This window comes from Primulina tabacum, chromosome 9, assembly GCF_025594145.1.
Source record: "Primulina tabacum isolate GXHZ01 chromosome 9, ASM2559414v2, whole genome shotgun sequence".
Taxonomy (NCBI): domain Eukaryota; kingdom Viridiplantae; phylum Streptophyta; class Magnoliopsida; order Lamiales; family Gesneriaceae; genus Primulina; species Primulina tabacum.
This window is the reverse complement of record NC_134558.1, coordinates 31,994,704-32,014,071: the sequence shown is the minus strand read 5'-3', so window position 1 is coordinate 32,014,071 and position 19,368 is coordinate 31,994,704.

Here is a 19,368-nt window from a genome sequence, read left to right as displayed (position 1 = left end):
CACCACAAAAATCACTGTAAAAATTCAAAATAAATGCTTCGACTGCTTCAATATTATACACATGAAGATCAACAATGTCTTCTTTACAAATCTGGTAATTGTACTTGCTAATAAGAATTAATTACTATTTGATAATTACTCTCTGGCATGTATTAAATACATGTTTTTCCAATGCTTTATCTAATGAAATTACAGCTAAATATCCTAGTATCAACTTTGTAAGAAATTTAAAATTGACTTCAATTGACGACGGGTTTTGGATTCCCCGTCTCTATCAACAACTACTAAAATGCTTCTAGATAATAAATGATTGGAGTAGGTCTCTTGTGAGACGGTCTCACGAATCTTTATTTGTGAGACGGGTCAATCCTACCGATATTCACAATAAAAAGTAATATTATTAGTATAAAAAATAATATTTTTTCATGGATGACCCAAATAAGAGATCCGCCTCACAAAATACGACCCGTGAGATCGTCTCACACAAGTTTTTGTCAAATGGTTGTTATCAAACAAAGTAAAACATGCAACATCATTTTTGTATACCAATGCCGTTGACATGTTGTTTACTTCTTGTGTAGCTACGATAGAAAACATCTATTCGAATTTTAAACGCAGTTTTGAATGTTATTCTAGCTCAACTCAAATATCAAACACTTGCTACCATTCAATTGGACTAAAAAACAAACTCAAATGCATGTTATGTCAACTGATATGAAATAAATCTAGGATGACACAGTATAGTTAGTGAGATTAATTGATTGGTGGGTGGTCTCATTTAGTACGTGCAAATATTGTATGTCCAAATAGATAATCATTGGTGTTTAAATAAGTGTGCACGATAGATTGCAACATTTCAAACTACATACATATACAGTTTCAATATGTTGTTAGTGCGTCCAATATGTGAATGTCACATTATCGATGCTCGCATAAGTGTGCATGATATATATGCAACATATCAAAACTATATACACGTATATAATTCTCAATTATATAAATAAATGGACGTTAAATCATACATACAAAACTATTTTCATTATAACTTCATTATGGGCTAAATTAGCTTGGTTAAAGTTTGGATTCATCAGTTGACATATGAACATTAAATCACACAAGAGAATTACTTTCAAAATTAATCGCTACCAAAAAAATCATTATTTAGCGACGATGTTGGAAAAACCGTAGCGAAATTTGCGACGGTTTATACACAAACCGCGCAAATAAAATATTTGCGACGGTTTTATTAAAACCGTCGTAAATATTAGAGACAGTATGTAAAACGTCGCTAATTAACGACGAATTTAAAAAAATCATCGCTAATTAGCGATAACTTATGATAAACTGTCGCTAATTAGCGACATTACATGGGAACCGTCGAGACCTGTCGCTAATTTGCGACAGTTGTGTAAAACCGTCGCTAATAAATCGACGATGGTTCATAAAACCGTGGCTATTAGCGACAGTTTAAATAAACTGTATTTAAACCGTCGCTAATCCGTCGCTATTAGCGACGGTTTCTCTAAAACACCGTTACAAATTTGTCAATAAATTTGGGCGTTTCGATCCGTTTTATCACACCTCTTCATCAATCTAATATATTTTTCTCTCTTAAATTAAACAATTTTGTCTACTTATTATTTGATTATTTATTTGTTTCATACATTATTTATAAAATTGAAAATCATTAATTTATTTGAGTTGAGTAAATTATTTAAATATTTGTATAAATAATTTTTAAAATAAAATTTATTTAAAGAAAAAACGAAACAATTAGCGACGGAATTGAAAACAACCGTCACTAATTAGTGACGGTTTGTAAAGTAATCATCGCTAAGTAGCGACGGTTTTTATCTAACCCATCGCTAAATTAGTGACGACTTTTCTCTATACTGTCGCTAAAGTAGCGACGATTTTTTAAAACCGTCGCTAATTTAGCGACATATGTTCTCTAAACCGTCGCTAATTACGAGAAACCGTCGCAAAATTTAGCGACGATGACTTTAACGACGTTACGGGAAACCGTCGCAAAAATCAGTCGCTAAATGTCATTAGCGGCGACGGTTTATCCGTCGCAAAAACCGTTGCAAATTTTTTTTTGTAGTGAATTGATCAGCAGCATAGGGACATTAACATTACTTTTGTTACATCTTTAACTCCGACTTAAGCAGCCTTAATCACAAAAAAAAAAAAATTGTTTTACCAAACTTCATGTTGGAGAAGCATTTTTCCTGCCATAAATTGTTGGAAGATAACAAACACCCTATAAGCCTCTAATAACCTACAATAAACAAAACTGAAGCGAGAATAGTGTTAATATGCAATAATTGTCTCTGCTGGATAAAGCGATCGAATCATAGCATATGTGTTGTTATACGATTTAAAATATTTGAGTTGCACTATTATCATCAGCTATATCTTTTGGTAAAACTGATAAGATTTCGGTCCTACAATTGTATCAGAATGAATGTCATGAGTTTTATTCTCATTGATTACAAATATTATAATTTTTGGGAGAGAGATTGTTGATGTGCAATAATTGTTCATGCTTGGTAGAGAGCAATCGAACCATGTCGCTTGGGCTGCTATGCAATTTAAACTATTTAAATTACACCATTATCACCTGCTATAATTTTTAGTAAAACGACAAATAATCGGTACTACAAAGAGGACTAAAACATGTTCCTTTCTTCAACTTGAGCCCATATAATATAACAAAAGAAGAAAAAAATCAAACATTCAAATGGAAGATCCTCAAGAAGAACTTCAAACACAAAAATTATGCGAATATGTGTTCAAGAATTTCTAAACAATCTATTGAAAAAATCATGGGATCAAGGACGGGCGAAGATGCAAGAGTTGAGCGACTACTTTTCCTTGGAAATTGGTGATCTAGGATTTTTGTGAAGATCAACTTGCGATTTGAGTATGGATTGCAACATCGGAGGGTGATCCGGCCCGGGTTGTTTTTTTTCGAACATGTATATATTTAATTTAAATTTTTTATATGCATAATAAAAATTATTTAACTTAGCTCATGCTAAAAAATATTGTTAATGATAAGTTTTTTGTTTTTTGAGTGTAGTTTGTAAATAAAATTATTAGACTAAATTTAAATTTATTTTAATTAACAAATCAACATGTGCAAATATAGAGAAACTCGATCAAAAACCAAAAAATAAAGTGTTGCTCTAAGTCCAATAAATGATTGTAAATTGTAAAAAAATGAGTGCATATGATATGAAAATTTGTAAAAATAAAAGAAAATGTTTTTTTTTTTATTTTTCAACAAAGAAAATATCAAATTGTGTTATTGACTTAAAAAAATTTGTCAGGTGAGCTTTTGTTACTTTTCAGAAAAATTCAATATTTATAATATAGATTGATCAAATATATTATTGATTTTATATCTAATTTTCAGCTTTTATTTTCTTAAATTTTATTAACTCAAACCACTCTTCGAACATTGAAATCATTACAAAAAATGTGTTGTAATAATTTTTAATATTTTAGCGAAATAATAAAACCAATAGTTTTTTATTATAAAAAACAAAAATTATTGTATATCGTACCGCGAAGCGTTGCTTCCACCATCTATATTTTCATAGCTAGTCCATGATTGATTTTTTCCCTTCTATGTCCCTGGGCGAAGAAGAGAGTGGGAGGAAATGGAAAGTGAAGGAAGTTCTTTTTACGAGTGAATTTTTTATTTTACTTTTTTTATTTCAAAATGAGACGAGAAAAACAAATGATATTTTTGTCTAACCTAGATATGTAATCAAGTGAGTCGAACTTGAGTATCATACTACTCGAGTTCGACACAATTTTTTTTAAAATACTCGAGCTCGAATCGAGTATCAATTTTCAAGCTCGAGCTTGACTCGCTAATAAAAAATATATCAAGTTACTCGAACTCGAAAATTTGATTTCGATTTTATCTTATATATACCATATTTAAAAAAAAAAGAGAGAATTGTATTAAAAAAAATGGGTAATTTGGAGAAAAATACATTTGTCAATGATTTTTTTAAGATTCAGTACCTATAAGTTTTTTTATATATTTTAATACCTGACAAAAGACAAACTTAGTTTTTACTACATGTTCATGTATTTTTACCTTTTTACCCTTTTTACTTAATAAAAAATTATATAAATTCCTTTTTTTTGTTAGTCATCTTCTCTTTCCACTCATCATTCCCGATGCATTTGGATCACATGTACATTGAATTAAAATATTTTTTATTAAAAAAAACAAATTCACAACTAATCATTGAAATTTTTGAAATACTTAGTTTTACTTGCGAAATACTTAATTTCAATTTTAAAATACTTGATTTAGTAAATAACATACTCAGAATGTGTATTAAAATACTGGATATTCGAATATGTAACGCAAGTTCACCAAGTGCTCGTATTTTCATCCAAAATCCATTTGGATGACATATTCACTTCATTTAATTATTTTTTATTAAAAAAAAAACAAATTCGCAACTAAACATTGAACTTTTTCAAATAATTAGTTTTACTTGCGAAATACCTAATTTTAGTTTTAAAATACTTGATTTGGTAAATGAGATACTCAGAATGAGTATTAAAATACTGGATATTCGAATATGCAATGCAAGTTCACCAAGTGCTCGTATTTTCATCCAAGATCTATTTAGATGACTTGTTCATTTCATTTAATTATTTTTATTTATTTTAAAAAAAACAAATTCGCAACTAAGCATTGAAATTTTTTAAGTACTTAGTTTTACTTGCGAAATACCTAATTTCAGTTTTAAAATACTTGATTTGGTAAATGAGATACTCAGAATGAGTGTTAAAATACTGGATATTAGAATATGCAACGTAAGTTCACCAAATGCTCGCATTTCCATCCAAGATGCATTTAGATGACATGTTCATTTCATTTAATTATTTTTTTATTGTTAAAAAACAAATTCGTAACTAAGCATTGAACTTTTTCAATTACTTACTTTTATTTGCGAAATATCTAATTTCAATTTTAAAATACTTGATTTGGTAAATGAAATACTCAGAATGAGTATTAAAATACTGGATATTCGAATATGCAACATAAGTTCACCAAGTGCTCGCATTTACATCCAAGATGCATTTGGATGTCATGCTCATTTTATTTAATTATTTTCTTTATTTAAAAAAAAACAAATTCGCAACTAAGCAAAGAACATTTTGAAGTACTTACTTTTACTTGCGAAATACCTAATTTCAATTTTATAATACTTGATTTGATAAATGAGATACTCAGAATGGGTATTAAAATATTGGATATTCGAATATGGAACGTAAGTTCACCAAGTGCTCGCATTTCTATCCAAGATACATTTGGATGACATGTTAATTTCATTTAATTGCTTTTTTATTGTTTAAAAAAACAAATTCGCAACTAAACATTGAACTTTTTCAAGTACTTAGTTTTACTTGCGAAATACCTAATTTCAGTTTTAAAATCTTTGATTTGATAAATGAGATATTCATAATGAGTATTAAAATACTGGATATTTGAATATGCAACGTAAGTTTACCAAGTGCTCGCGTTTCCATCCAAGATGCATTTGGATGACATGTTCAAGGACTTTTTAGCAGCCACAAAGCTTTGAAAGAGAAAAAAGGCTTGGAGCGAAGATTTGAAGATTTCCGGACAATGTTCTTCGAGCGAATAACCCGTGATAGGAACGAGTAGCATAACCCGTGGATTTACAATTTACATAGAAATATGAAGTCGGATACACGTCGATAGTCATAGTCCAGTAGGTCGAAAGCTAGGGGATTTAATAAAACGACATGCAATTCACCCTTGATAAATGATTAAAGAGATTTAATTGTTAGAGTAGGTGCCCGTCGAGCCAAGTGTTGGCCAAGTGTTCACAATGAAGCTCTATGTATAAGCAATCTTTATTTTAATAATATTTGAAATTATTGTTTTGGCAAATCTTTATCTATATATCCATGTTAGTTGCATAGATAAAGCCCTTGAATATACAAATAGTAGAAAGAATAGGAGATGCTCATATGATGAGTATCATGAAACTCATATTTGTAATATTGTATATTCTAAACAGTTCCTAGTCGATTCAGCCGCCGCTAAGAAGGATATAGGCCGCTAGAGTTCGAGACTAGTATCTGCGATGTGAGTACCATGTTTCATTGGTAGGGGACATTGTGATGTCCGAGCATGTAGATAGGTGCTCCTGGTAGAGTGCACTGAACAACCCTCCATAAAGGACTTTCCAAGTGGTTCTCACTTATCAAGTGGAAAAGTCCTAGTTTATGGTTGTACACCATTAGTCCTTGTGACCCGGGACAACATTGAGACTCTATGTGCTAGAATTACACTTTGACTTGTTTACCGACTCTCATGGGGTCATCATGTGGCAAGGTTGGGTGTTCTGTCGAAACATATAGGAGTCGATGCACTGTAGTCGGGGATTCACCGCTTACCTTCGGGTATGGATATCCTATGTGTTCTCATGTGTATGTAGGTTGAAATATCTGATCAGATGGTGGTAATTATGAAAGGGGTTTCATAGATTACACCATCGATGCAACTATGACATGACACATAGTATCGATTCATTGACAACTCTCGATAAACCAATGGTTGTCGAATCGATCGGGATATATGAGTTGAAGGGACCGTACTGTACGCTAACCATAATTGAATGGTTCTTGCAGGCACTATCATTTGATACCTAGGGAATCATGTAAGCGATGCTGCTAGGCGTTTAACATGGTTGGTTGGGTACTATCAGACTTGAGTTCTGACATTCTTGTTATCAAGGAGTTGATAAGTAAGAATGGAGCAATTGGGGTATGCTCATATAAGGACATGATTAGTCCGAATCACATGGAGATGTGAACCAACGGCTAGTTGTATCAACGAACCATTGAGGGCCACACAAGTACTAGCTTTCTAGATCCCGTTGAGAAGAGAAATAGTTCAATGTGTTGAACGGCTTATAAAGGAGTTTATAAGCGTAAGGAAAATTAGAAGTATGACTTCTATAAAGGAGAAATTAGTTCAATGTGTTGAACGGCTTATAAATGAGTTTATAAGCGTAAAGAAAAATAGAAATATGACTACTATGAGAGAAATGTGACTTTTAATTTATGAATGTGTTCCTAAATTAAAAGTTGGCCAAGTGAATAATGTATTTGAAAATTGTGATTTTCATAAACATTATTATGGACTAAATTAAATTAATTCAAGTGTTGAATTAATTAAACACTAGTGGGCCTAGTAGAGTCCAAATAATTAAATTAATTCAAGTGTTGAATTAATTAAATAACATTGGGCCTTGTAGAGCCCAATTGGAAATAATTATTTAACTAGTGAGCTTGAGTAAAATCAAGTAAAATCTAATTGAGCTCAAATTTGTTTGAGACAATTTAAATAGTCCATGGGCCTTGTAATAGTTACAAGCCTAAGTCACATTGCATGCTTGGGAGGTGAAGAGTTGGGGAATACTTTTGATTAAAATAAGGCTTGGCATGCAACTTTTACTTTCTACTTTTTACACAACCAAAAAGTTGCTCTCCCTTCTCTCCTCATTCTCACCTTGGCCGAATTTTTGGGAGGATTTCTCACCTCATTTTTCTCCATTTTTCTTCTTCAAGTGTTGAGGAAAGAAAATTCTTCTCTTTGAAAAATCCTCTTAGTTTTCTAGTGCAAATTAAGAGGGGATTTACCTAGTTGGTGGTGGGCCTAATTTTGGAGGTTGGAAGCTTGAAGATTTGTCATCCATTCAAGAGCCAAGTTGTTTACAACTTGATTGGTGCCATCATCAATCTCTTGAGATTGATAGGTAACTATTTCTAAACACCCTATGTATGACATTTTGGTGTTTATTGTATTTGCTACACACAATATCATGTGGCCGAAAATTTTCTTGTAAAAATTCGTTTTTTTTTAAACTTCCGTTGCGCTTCCGGTCACCGTAACCGATCCTCTTTCAAGTGGTATCCGAGCTATGGTTACGATTTTGTGTAGCAATTACAAGATATTATATTGAGATTGATTTCTAACCGCATGAGACTAATATTTTGCATCGAATCAAGGCCGGTTTCGGAGGAATTTTGGGCAGCAAGTTGCTGTCCATTTCGGGCAGCCCGAAACGGGCAGCTAGGGCAGCCCCTTGGGCTGCCCTAACAGCCCCATGTTTTAAATAAATAAAAAAATTTTTGGTAAGTTGGCCGGAATCCGGCGACGGAGCTCCGGCGACGGCGATGACGACTAGGGTTTCCAAAAGTGTTTTGGATAATCAAAGTGTCATGGGCCTTGATGTTGTTGGGCCATTAGATGGTTAACATATTTGTGAATTTTAAATGGGACAAAATGTTTTTGGTGAAAAATGAGTTTTTGGGCCCTTAAGTTTAAAATTACAAAAGTTGCAAATATTTTCTCATGAAATAAATATTTTAAGTTGGACTTTAAATATTTATAGTAAATGATGATTTACAAGAAATTTGGTTATAAATAAATTAATTTGAAAGTAGACAAAGGTGTTTGTATACTTTATTAATTTAGTTTATAATCATGGCGGTTAGTGATTGGATCAAGATATATAATATTGGATCAATTAATTATTGTGATAATTAATTGATGGTGTATGATATGTGATATTGTGCATGAAGGATGATCAAAAGCCCAAGCCCAATTTGCTAGGTGTATGCTAGGATATTTTGTGTTGAATGATTGTAATAATTATCAAATTTAAAGTGTGCTTGGTTTATGGCCCATTCCCACCCCATGAGATGTATCCCTATTTGCCATGGATATTTATTTGTAAATATTAGTATAGTGGATGATCAAGATTGGAAGATGGTGGCCATGATGATTATGAAGATCGAAGACATGTGAATATTGGAAGCTAATGTAATAGTTGCATTTGCATCCCTTGCATTACCCTAGGATTGGACCTAGGCCCGTGTTTAGCTCACACGGGCCATTAGTATTGGGGCGATTGATCATCCTCGTTTATTTACTGTTTATAATATATGCATGATATGTTATAAATAATGAGTATGTGCGTTATTATTATGATATAACAAAGTTGCATGAATCCGGCAAACATACGATCAAATATGGCGAGCTTTTAAATAAAATTAATGATGAGACCTTTCAAAATTAAAAAACCCTCATTTTGAATAAGATTCAAAATTAATATCAAGCGCGAAAAGGGGAATCATAAATTTGTTTATAATTTCCATGTCTTCCATCGACAATGGGTGCATGATCAATGCTACCCGTACTCGGGGCTCGGCTCATATTATTGGGGGGGCCCTGGGTGCCGGAAAGCTGTGACATCCATTGACATGGTGATGTGAACTACGTGGAACTCCCATGATTTCGGCTCATATTATTGGGAGAACTCATGGCGACCGTCCATTAAGGTTCAACATCGATGGGTAAGGCTTGACACTTGAAGATGAACGACGTCATATTATTGGGTCCTAATCAAACGTGAGACAAAAGTTTACGTAGAGGGTTGCATTGTGATGCAATTGGAAACTACCTTTTGGGGATTCTGATTGGCTGATATTATTCGGGATCATAATTCGCTATTGGACCTTACGTACCTACTGAGGAAAGGAGTTTCCCGTTTTCACTAGAGGGTAGTGAAAGATGTCAAAACAATGGGAGCAAATATTTATGAAGTAAAAGTCCAAACTTCATATCTTACTAAATATTTTAAAATAGTCATCAACATTTATCTGTTTTTACTTTTCAGTACAAATTGACAATGTCTTCGATTCGCAATCCGATATCTGTAATACTCAACAAACACATATTAACTGGACCTAATTACCTCACTTGGCTAAGAAACCTGAAAATCGTCTTGAATTCGAAAAGGGTAGCATATACACTGACTGAGTCGCCCCCTGTTGAGGCTCCGACTGACTGCACTCCTGAGGAATTGCAGGCTTACAAGGAATGGTGTGACCATGACTTGATAGCCAGGTGTTATATGCTGATTTCTATGAATGATGAGCTGCAGAGGCGTTTTGAGGATGCAAAGAGTGCTGCTGACATTCATTTGCATCTCAAGGAGCTCTTTGGTGAGCAAACACGGCCTCTTAGGCATGCTACCGTCAAGGAGCTGATCACTTTGCGCATGCGAGATGGGGCCTCGGTCCATGAGCATGGCCTGAAGTTGATTGGGCTCGTGGACAAGCTCGTTGGCATGGATTTGATATTGCCTTTGGAGCTGACCACCGACGTGTTGCTGTTATCATTGCCTAGCTCATTTGATCATTTTGTGGTGAACTTCAACATGAACAAGATTGAGCCGGCCCTTGAGGAGTTGGTGAATATGCTTGCTACGTTTGAATCAACCATCAAGAAAGAGAAGTTGGTTCTTTATGTGGGTTCTTCATCTGGTACGAAGATTGATCCACATGGGAAGGGAAAGAAGCGTTCTTTCCAACGTCCCAAGAAGAACGTGCCCTTGTTGAGGCAATCTCCGAATCCCGTTGTGGCAGCCACACCAGTTAAGGCTGACAAGACTAGTGATGTTTGTCATCACTGCAAGAAGCCTGGACATTGGAGGCGAAATTGCAAGGAATATCTGGCCCAGAAGAGTTCTGGAAACGGTATGTTCTATATCGAAGTAAACATTAACTCTACTTCTTGGGTATTGGATACCGGATGTGGCTCACATCTCTGTAATGATTTGCAGATGATGGGAAGAAGTAGAAAGCTTAGGGAAGGTGTGACCTTCTTAAGGATGGGACAATGGAGCAAGAGTTGCTGCCAAGGCTGTTGAAGATGTTTACTTATTGTTGAACAATAGTTTTAAGTTAATTTTATGAGATGTTTTGTTTGTACCTAATTTTGTGAAAAACATTGTTTCATTTCTATGCTGATAAAAATGGATATTCTTGTTTATTTTGCAAAGGTGTTTGCAACATTTACATGAATGAATGTTTGATTGGTACTGGTGAACTTGAAAACGATCTCTATAACTTAAAATTGAAAGATATTTCATTAAATGTCCATTCAAAGGCAGACACCATATGAGATATGGATGGGTAAGCCACCCAAATATTCTTGTCTTAGAATTGGGGGTGCCCTGCTTATGTGAAGCAGGTAGTGGGAGATAAATTGGATAGTCGATCCATTTTATGTTACTTTGTGGGATATCCAAAGAATTCGGTTGGATACTACTTCTATCATCCCCAAGAAACAAAGGTGTTTGTTTCTAGGAATGCAACCTTTTTGGAAAAGAAATTTCTATTAGATAGAAAAGGCGAGATGATAGAACTCGAAGAAGTTCGAGAGACACCCACAATTGTAGAACCCACACCCGAAGAGCCAAGAGAGGAGATACAAGCTCCTAGAAGATCCGAGAGAGTCTCGAGACCACCTATGAGGTATGGTCTGCTTCTTGAAGAGGGCCGTGATGAGCCTAACCTTGAATGTGATCCAAGGACCTTCAAGGAAGCGTTATCTGATGCCGATTCATCCAAATGGCTTGAAGCGATGGAATCTGAGATGAATTCCATGCATTCGAACCAAGTGTGGAATCTCGTGGATCCACCTGAGGGAATTGTTCCCATAGAGTGTAAATGGATTTACAAGAGGAAACTTGGGACGGATAAGAAGGTATTGACCTTCAAGGCGCGATTGGTGGCAAAAAGATATACTCAAAGACAAGGAGTTGACTTTGAGGAAACCTTTTCTCCAGTTGCAATGTTCAAGTCCATAAGGATTTTGCTAGCCATAGCTGCATAGTATGACTATGAGATATGGCAGATGGATGTCAAGATAGCCTTTCTTAATGGGGATATTAAGGAAGAGATTTACATGTCTCAACCTGAAGGGTTTACATCTATCGGAAGTGAGCATATGGTATGCAAACTTCAAAGATCTATTTATGGTCTAAAACAGGCAACTAGGAGTTGGAACCTCAGATTCGATAGTACGATCAAAGAGTTTGGTTTTGCTAAGAATCCTGAGGAACCCTGTGTGTATGAGAAGGTCAGTGGGAGTGTTGTGACATTCCTAGTGTTGTATGTTGATGACATTCTAATCATTGGGAATGATGTAGGAATGTTACAATCAACTAAGATATGGTTAGCAAGTAAGTTCTCGATACAGGATGAAACGTCTGCTTATTCGTTTTCTTAAAAAGTACTAGAAATTTTTTTTTTTAACCTCACATAGCATCGGTCGAATTGCATACACAAGCATAAATATTTTTGACATCATTTTAAAATAAATCAACCAACTAACATTTGAAAAGTATAGCCCATACTATAACCTCTCAAAACTCACTCATAATAAAACACCGTAAAAATATCTTTAACATAACTCAAAATCATAAATCATAACTAGTGCGAAAAACTAGCGTCGGTCCTCGGGTTATGTGCACCTTCAGTCCAGTCAGATCAATCATCAAAACCTCCATTATCATATTCATAATCAATACCACCTGCATCAATCACACCTAGTGAGTCTAAAGACTCAACACGTCATATTCTTGATAACGAATAATACGTAATACAGTTAACATATAACAGTGAAAAATACTTGTACTTAAAATATCATTTTCATGAAGATGCATAAACATAAACATTTTCATGATGCATAAAAACATTTTCATAAAAATGTTTTCATATAAACATAAACATATCACATAAACATATTCATATTCATATCCATATTCGTATTCATGTTCATGTTCGTGTTTGTTGAATTCAGATCGTGATTGTGACTCGTATTCTTAAACGTATTGGGCGATGGATCCATCTACATGTAACCACAGTACTAGGCGACGGGGACACCAGCGACACTCTCACCCGTCAACTGGGCCTTGGCCAACGTATTAACATATTCGTATTCGTATCACGCATTCGTATTCGTATCACGTATTCGTATCCGTATCCAAAGAAACACGATCGTCGAGCTCCCACTGGGACCATAACCCTCACGATATTTCCAACATATTTAGTCACAATCTTTCACATCCTTCAACATTTTTCATTCACATCACTTTATAAAAATCATGCATAACATAACATTTTGTTTTCGAAACCAAGCATGCAACATGTCTTTTAAATGTCTTCCTTAAATCAAAAAAATCCCTTAGACATTTAAAAATCATAATTTAATCATGCATACATCATAAACATTTAAAAATAATCATAATATCATAAAAACAGCATTTAGGGCACTGCCATGATCTTTACTAATTTCTAGGTGTAAAAAGACCGTTTTACCCCTAGACTCGACATTTTACGTTTTCGACTTTTATCTTGATTTCATGACTCTAACATGTCCCAAATAATTATTTAAGCCTACATGAATTTTTCCATATTTTTATTTAGCTTAAATCGAGGACTTTTAATTTAATCTTTAAATGTGACATATTAATGCGTTTTAATCCTGAATTAAACCAAACCTTAATATAAAATTTCCAAATTAAAAACTTAGACTTATAATAATTATTTAAGCTTAAATATAATCTTTTATAATTTTATAAAGCCTAAAACTAGTCGTTTCAATTAACTTGTTAATTAGCGTTTCGTGCGGCGATTAAATCCCGATTAAATCCAAAACTCGTTATTTTGATCCCAAATTTTTAACATAACCTTTTTATGATTTATTCTACCCTTCCAAGTCGTGAACCACACCCATGGACCCATGAATTCAATTTTAGTTCTTTAATTTTCATTTTTGACCCTTCGACGAACACACCGAGCCATCTCCCAATTTACTCGAGCCGCGCCCAAGCCACCTCGAGCCAAAACCTAGAAAACCCATCTAGGGACCCCACTGACCGAGCCCAGCCCAAAGAACAAGCCCCTAGCTCGCTCAAACCCACCTAAAACTTGACCCAAAATTCTGCATGTTGTGTATGTGTGCTTCCTTGTATGTCTAGGACTCCTAACCCAACTAGGACTCAACCAGCCCTTAACCACTTGACCCCTCATGAACCTAACCCTCCCTGGGCCACGCCCAGACCCAGCCCAGGCCAACCCAGCCACAGAACCCCAAGCCCGAAGCCCCTGCATCAGGAAGCAACCTGCGCAGCTGTAGTGTTTCTGTTTCCAGCGCTTTCCCTGGACAACCAGACCCTAAACCACCCTAACTAGGATCATCCTAGGACCCTTAGAGACTGCCTAGACTATAGCCAAGAGTCCAAACCCAGCCCCTGACTAAAACCACAAGGCCGAAGCCTACAGCCCTGTACGCATGCAACAAAGAAAAAGAATCGCCCAGGCCCTATTAATTTCCAGCGGCTGTGCTGCCCCTCCAGGCCCTTTATAACCCTTACCAGATCACTTAACCATGTTTAAACACGCCCTAAAACCCAACCATAACCAGCAGCAAGGATCCAGAGGGACCAACCGAAGCCTTGAACCAGAAAACCCAAGTATACGTACAGTACATGTCTTGAAAGTTTCAGAAAATGGTTTCAGCCTTGTTCTTATTTATTTACAACGCTTTGGGTGTGCTCTAGGACTCTTTAAAACATGTAAAAAACATCCCTTGACCCTTTCCTAATCATGGCAGCCCCTTTTACACATATAAACATGATTTTGGAATTCAAAAACACAAATTTAGAACCCATAGGCATGTAGTTACGAAAATTCAACTTGTGTGCTATGTTTTTCCTTAAAAATCATGCATAAACAATTACTATGATGTGATGATGAGTAAAAGGAGAATATGGCGTGCCTTTGCGTAATTTACGCACGAATAAACGTTGACGATTGCGAAGAAACGGCGACGAGAAAACGACGGCTTGAAACCCTTGCAAACTTTCAATTTTTTTTCTTCAAAACTGTGTGTGTGTGGTGCCGTGTCCTTGAGGGAATTTGTGAAGTGTGTGGCGTGTGATTTTTTTGGTGAGAGGTGTTTTGAATTGTGTGAATTATGAGGTAGGTTATAATATTATATAGTTAATTAAATCAATAATTAAAGACTTGGCCCATTAACAATTTAATTAGGCCCATCTAGCCCATTAGTGTTAAATTAAAATATTTAAAATAATTTTGCTTAAATAAGTTTGTGAATTTATTAGCCGGGTTGCTAAAACGTCTACATTTTTGTTGAAAAACCATCACCGATAAAATTTACGTCCCGTCGTATAAAATCACCTCAAAACCCCTTATTTTCAAAAATACTAAAAAGGCATCATCCATATTTTTAATAATTAAAATCAATTATTTAATAAAAACATTTTCTATTTTTCAGCCATCGGTCTCCGTTCCTCGATCGCAACTCGAATAACCTTTAAAAATACATTTTTAATGCAACAATGTAGAAAAGTATAATTTTAAATATGTCAACAAGCACAACATAATTAATTTATGCAATTAAAATATTTAATTCAAATACAGAAGAATTTAATAATTCAAATGCATGTGGTTCGCGTAGACCTTTAAATTTCCGGGGCGTTACACAGGACTTGGGTGAAGCATCTTTTGTATTGGGAATACAGATCTATAGAGATAGATCAAGAAGATTGCTTGGTCTCACCCGATACACATACATTGATACCATCGTGAAGCGGTTCTCGATGGATGAGTCCAAGAGAGGACATCTACCAATGTGTCATGGCGTGTCCCTATCCAAGTCTATGTCTCCCAAGACTGATGCAGAGATAGCGGCGATGACAAGCATTCCTTATGCATCTACGATTGGTAGCATCATGTATGGGATGATATCTACACGTCCTGACGTGGCTTTCGCACTAAGTGTAGTGAGTAGATATCAATCGAACCCTGGTCTTCCACATTGGAAAGCTGTGAAAGACATCCTCAAGTAGTTGAGAAGGACCAATAAATTGTTCTTGGTCTATGGGGTGGAGAACTGAAATTAGAAGGCTATACCGACTCTAGCTTCCAAAGCGATATCGATGACTCGAAGTCGACCTCTGGGTTTGTATTCATGCTCAATGGTGCTGCTGTCTCTTGAAAGAGTTCCAAGCAAGACAATACTGCGGATTCCAGCACAGAGGCCGAATACATTGCTGCATCAGATGCAGCAAGGGAGGCGGTTTGGATAAGAAATTTCGTCTAAGAGTTGGACGTCATTCCTAATGGAGTTGCTCCTCTCCCAGTGTTGTGTGACAACACGGGAGCTTTAGCTCAAGCAAAGGAGCCAAGGTCTCATCAGAAGTCCAAATATGTATTGAGAAAGTACCACATCCTCCGAGAGATTGTGGAAAGAGGAGAAGTGTCGATTGACATAGTCGGCTCCGCAGATAATGTTGCTGATCCACTAGCTAAGCCTTTACCTGGACCATTATTCGAGATGCATCGCGAATCAATGGGTTTGAAGCATATGGGTAGTTGGCTCTAGTGCAAGTGGGAGATTGTTAGAGTAGGTGCCCGTCGAGCCAAGTGTTGGCCGAGTGTTCACAATGAACTCTATGTATAAGCAATCTTTATTTTAATAATATTTGAAATTATTGTTTTGGCAAATCTTTATCTATATATCCATGTTAGTTGCATAGATAAAGCCCTTGAATATACAAATAGTAGAAAGAATAGGAGATGCTCATATGATGAGTATCATGAAACTCATATTTGTAATATTGTATATTCTAAACAGTTCCTAGTCGATTCAGCCGCCGCTAAGAAGGATATAGGCCGCTAGAGTTCGAGACTAGTATCTGCGATGTGAGTACCATGTTTCATTGGTAGGGGACATTGTGATGTCCGAGCATGCAGATAGGTGCTCCTGGTAGAGTGCACTGAACAACCCTCCATAAAGGACTTTCCAAGTGGTTCTCACTTATCGAGTGGAAAAGTCCTAGTTTATGGTTGTACACCATTAGTCCTTGTGACCCGGGACAACATTGAGACTCTATGTGCTAGAATTACACTTTGACTTGTTTACCGACTCTCATGGGGTCATCAGGTGGCAAGGTTGGGTGTTCTGTCGAAACATATAGGAGTCGATGCATTGTAGTCGGGGATTCACCGCTTACCTTCGGGTATGGATATCCTATGTGTTCTCATGTGTATGTAGGATGAAATATCTGATCAGAGTATGGTGGTAATTATGAAAGGGGTTTCATAGATTACACCATCGATGCAACTACGACATGACACATAGTATCGATTCATTGACAACTCTCGATAAACCAATGGTTGTCGAATCGATCGGGATATATGAGTTGAAGGGACCGTACTGTACGCTAACCATAATTGAATGGTTCTTGCAGGCACTATCATTTGATACCTAGGGAATCATGTAAGCGATGCTGCTAGGCGTTTAACATGGTTGGTTGGGTACTATCAGACTTGAGTTCTGACATTCTTGTTATCAAGGAGTTGATAAGTAAGAATGGAGCAATTGGGGTATGCTCATATAAGGACATGATTAGTCCGAATCACATGGAGATGTGAACCCACGGCTAGTTGTATCAATGAACCATTGAGGGCCACACAAGTACTAGCTTTCTAGATCCCGTTGAGAAGAGAAATAGTTCAATGTGTTGAACGGCTTATAAAGGAGTTTATAAGCGTAAGGAAAATTAGAAGTATGACTTCTATAAAGGAGAAATTAGTTCAATGTGTTGAACGGCTTATAAATGAGTTTATAAGCGTAAAGAAAAATAGAAATATGACTACTATGAGAGAAATATGACTTTTAATTTATGAATGTGTTCCTAAATTAAAAGTTGGCCAAGTGAATAATGTATTTGAAAATTGTGATTTTCATAAACATTATTATGGACTAAATTAAATTAATTCAAGTGTTGAATTAATTAAACACTAGTGGGCCTAGTAGAGTCCAAATAATTAAATTAATTCAAGTGTTGAATTAATTAAATAACATTGGGCCTTGTAGAGCCCAATTGGAAATAATTATTTAACTAGTGGGCTTGAGTAAAATCAAGTAAAGTCTAATTGAGCTCAAATTTGTTTGAGACAATTTAAATAGTCCATGGGCCTTGTAATAGTTACAAGCCTAAGTCACATTGCATGCTTGGGAGGTGAAGAGTTGGGGAATACTTTTGATTAAAATAAGGCTTGGCATGCAACTTTTACTTTCTACTTTTTACACAACCAAAAAGTTGCTCTCCCTTCTCTCCTCATTCTCACCTTGGCCGAATTTTTGGGAGGATTTCTCACCTCATTTTTCTCCATTTTTCTTCTTCAAGTGTTGAGGAAAGAAAATTCTTCTCTTTGAAAAATCCTCTTAGTTTTCTAGTGCAAATTAAGAGGGGATTTACCTAGTTGGTGGTGGGCCTAATTTTGGAGGTTGGAAGCTTGAAGATTTGTCATCCATTCAAGAGCCAAGTTGTATGGTTGGTGCCATCATCAATCTCTTGAGATTGATAGGTAACTATTTTTAAACACCCTATGTATGACATTTTGGTGTTTATTGTATTTGCTACACACAATTTCATGGTGGCCGAAATTTTTTTTGTAAAAATTCGTTTTTTTAAACTTCCGTTGCGCTTACGGTCACCGTAACCGATCCTCTTTCATTAATTACTTCACTGAATTGAATTAGTTTGGCATAGCTTGAGAGGACATGTTCAATTGGATATAAAATCTCGTCGAATGCATAGATCATTGTCGAACGAATTAAGTAGATTAACGAGGGGTAGGTGAACCGAGATTCTCCATAAATTCATTTCTCATTGAACTTTAATCAATCATTTTAGCTTATTTATTTCATCATTTAATCCTTGAACCATTTCATTGAGTTTTTATTTAATAATCGTAGTAGTAAACAATCATCTGAAGTATCGCTGCTAAAAATTGAATAAATGAGAATAATAATTGAGAAATACAATCCTTAGATGAACGATACTCGTACTCTTGTACACTATATTATTACTTGACATCGTGCATTTGCGATTATTTCGAGCTTGAATATTATTAATTTTTACTAAGAATTTTACAATGAAAGTTTTACTCGATCACTAAGCATGGAACATTTTGAAGTACTTACTTTTACTTGCGAAATACCTAATTTTAATTTTAAAATAATTGATTTGGTAAATGAGATACTCATAATATGTGATAGAATACTGGATATTCGAATATGCAACGTAAATTCAGCCATGATTGGTTTTCCAACTAAGATTCATTAGAATACTTATTCATGTCATTTAAAAAAATGAACACAGTTCGTTACTGATTGTGGAGTAAGAGTAAATTGTTTGTAGATCAAAATAAGCACTTACTTTTAACAAAAATATAGTAGCATACTTATCCCGGAGTAAAAGTAAGTTCTTTCTTTGTATACCGAAATAAATTGTTTTTTTTATTTCATGAGGAGTGATGAAAAATGTAATTGTTAAAATTTCAATTGCATTGAAATTGCATCATAATGCATATTAGAAATATCCAATATTTTATTACCTATTCTGA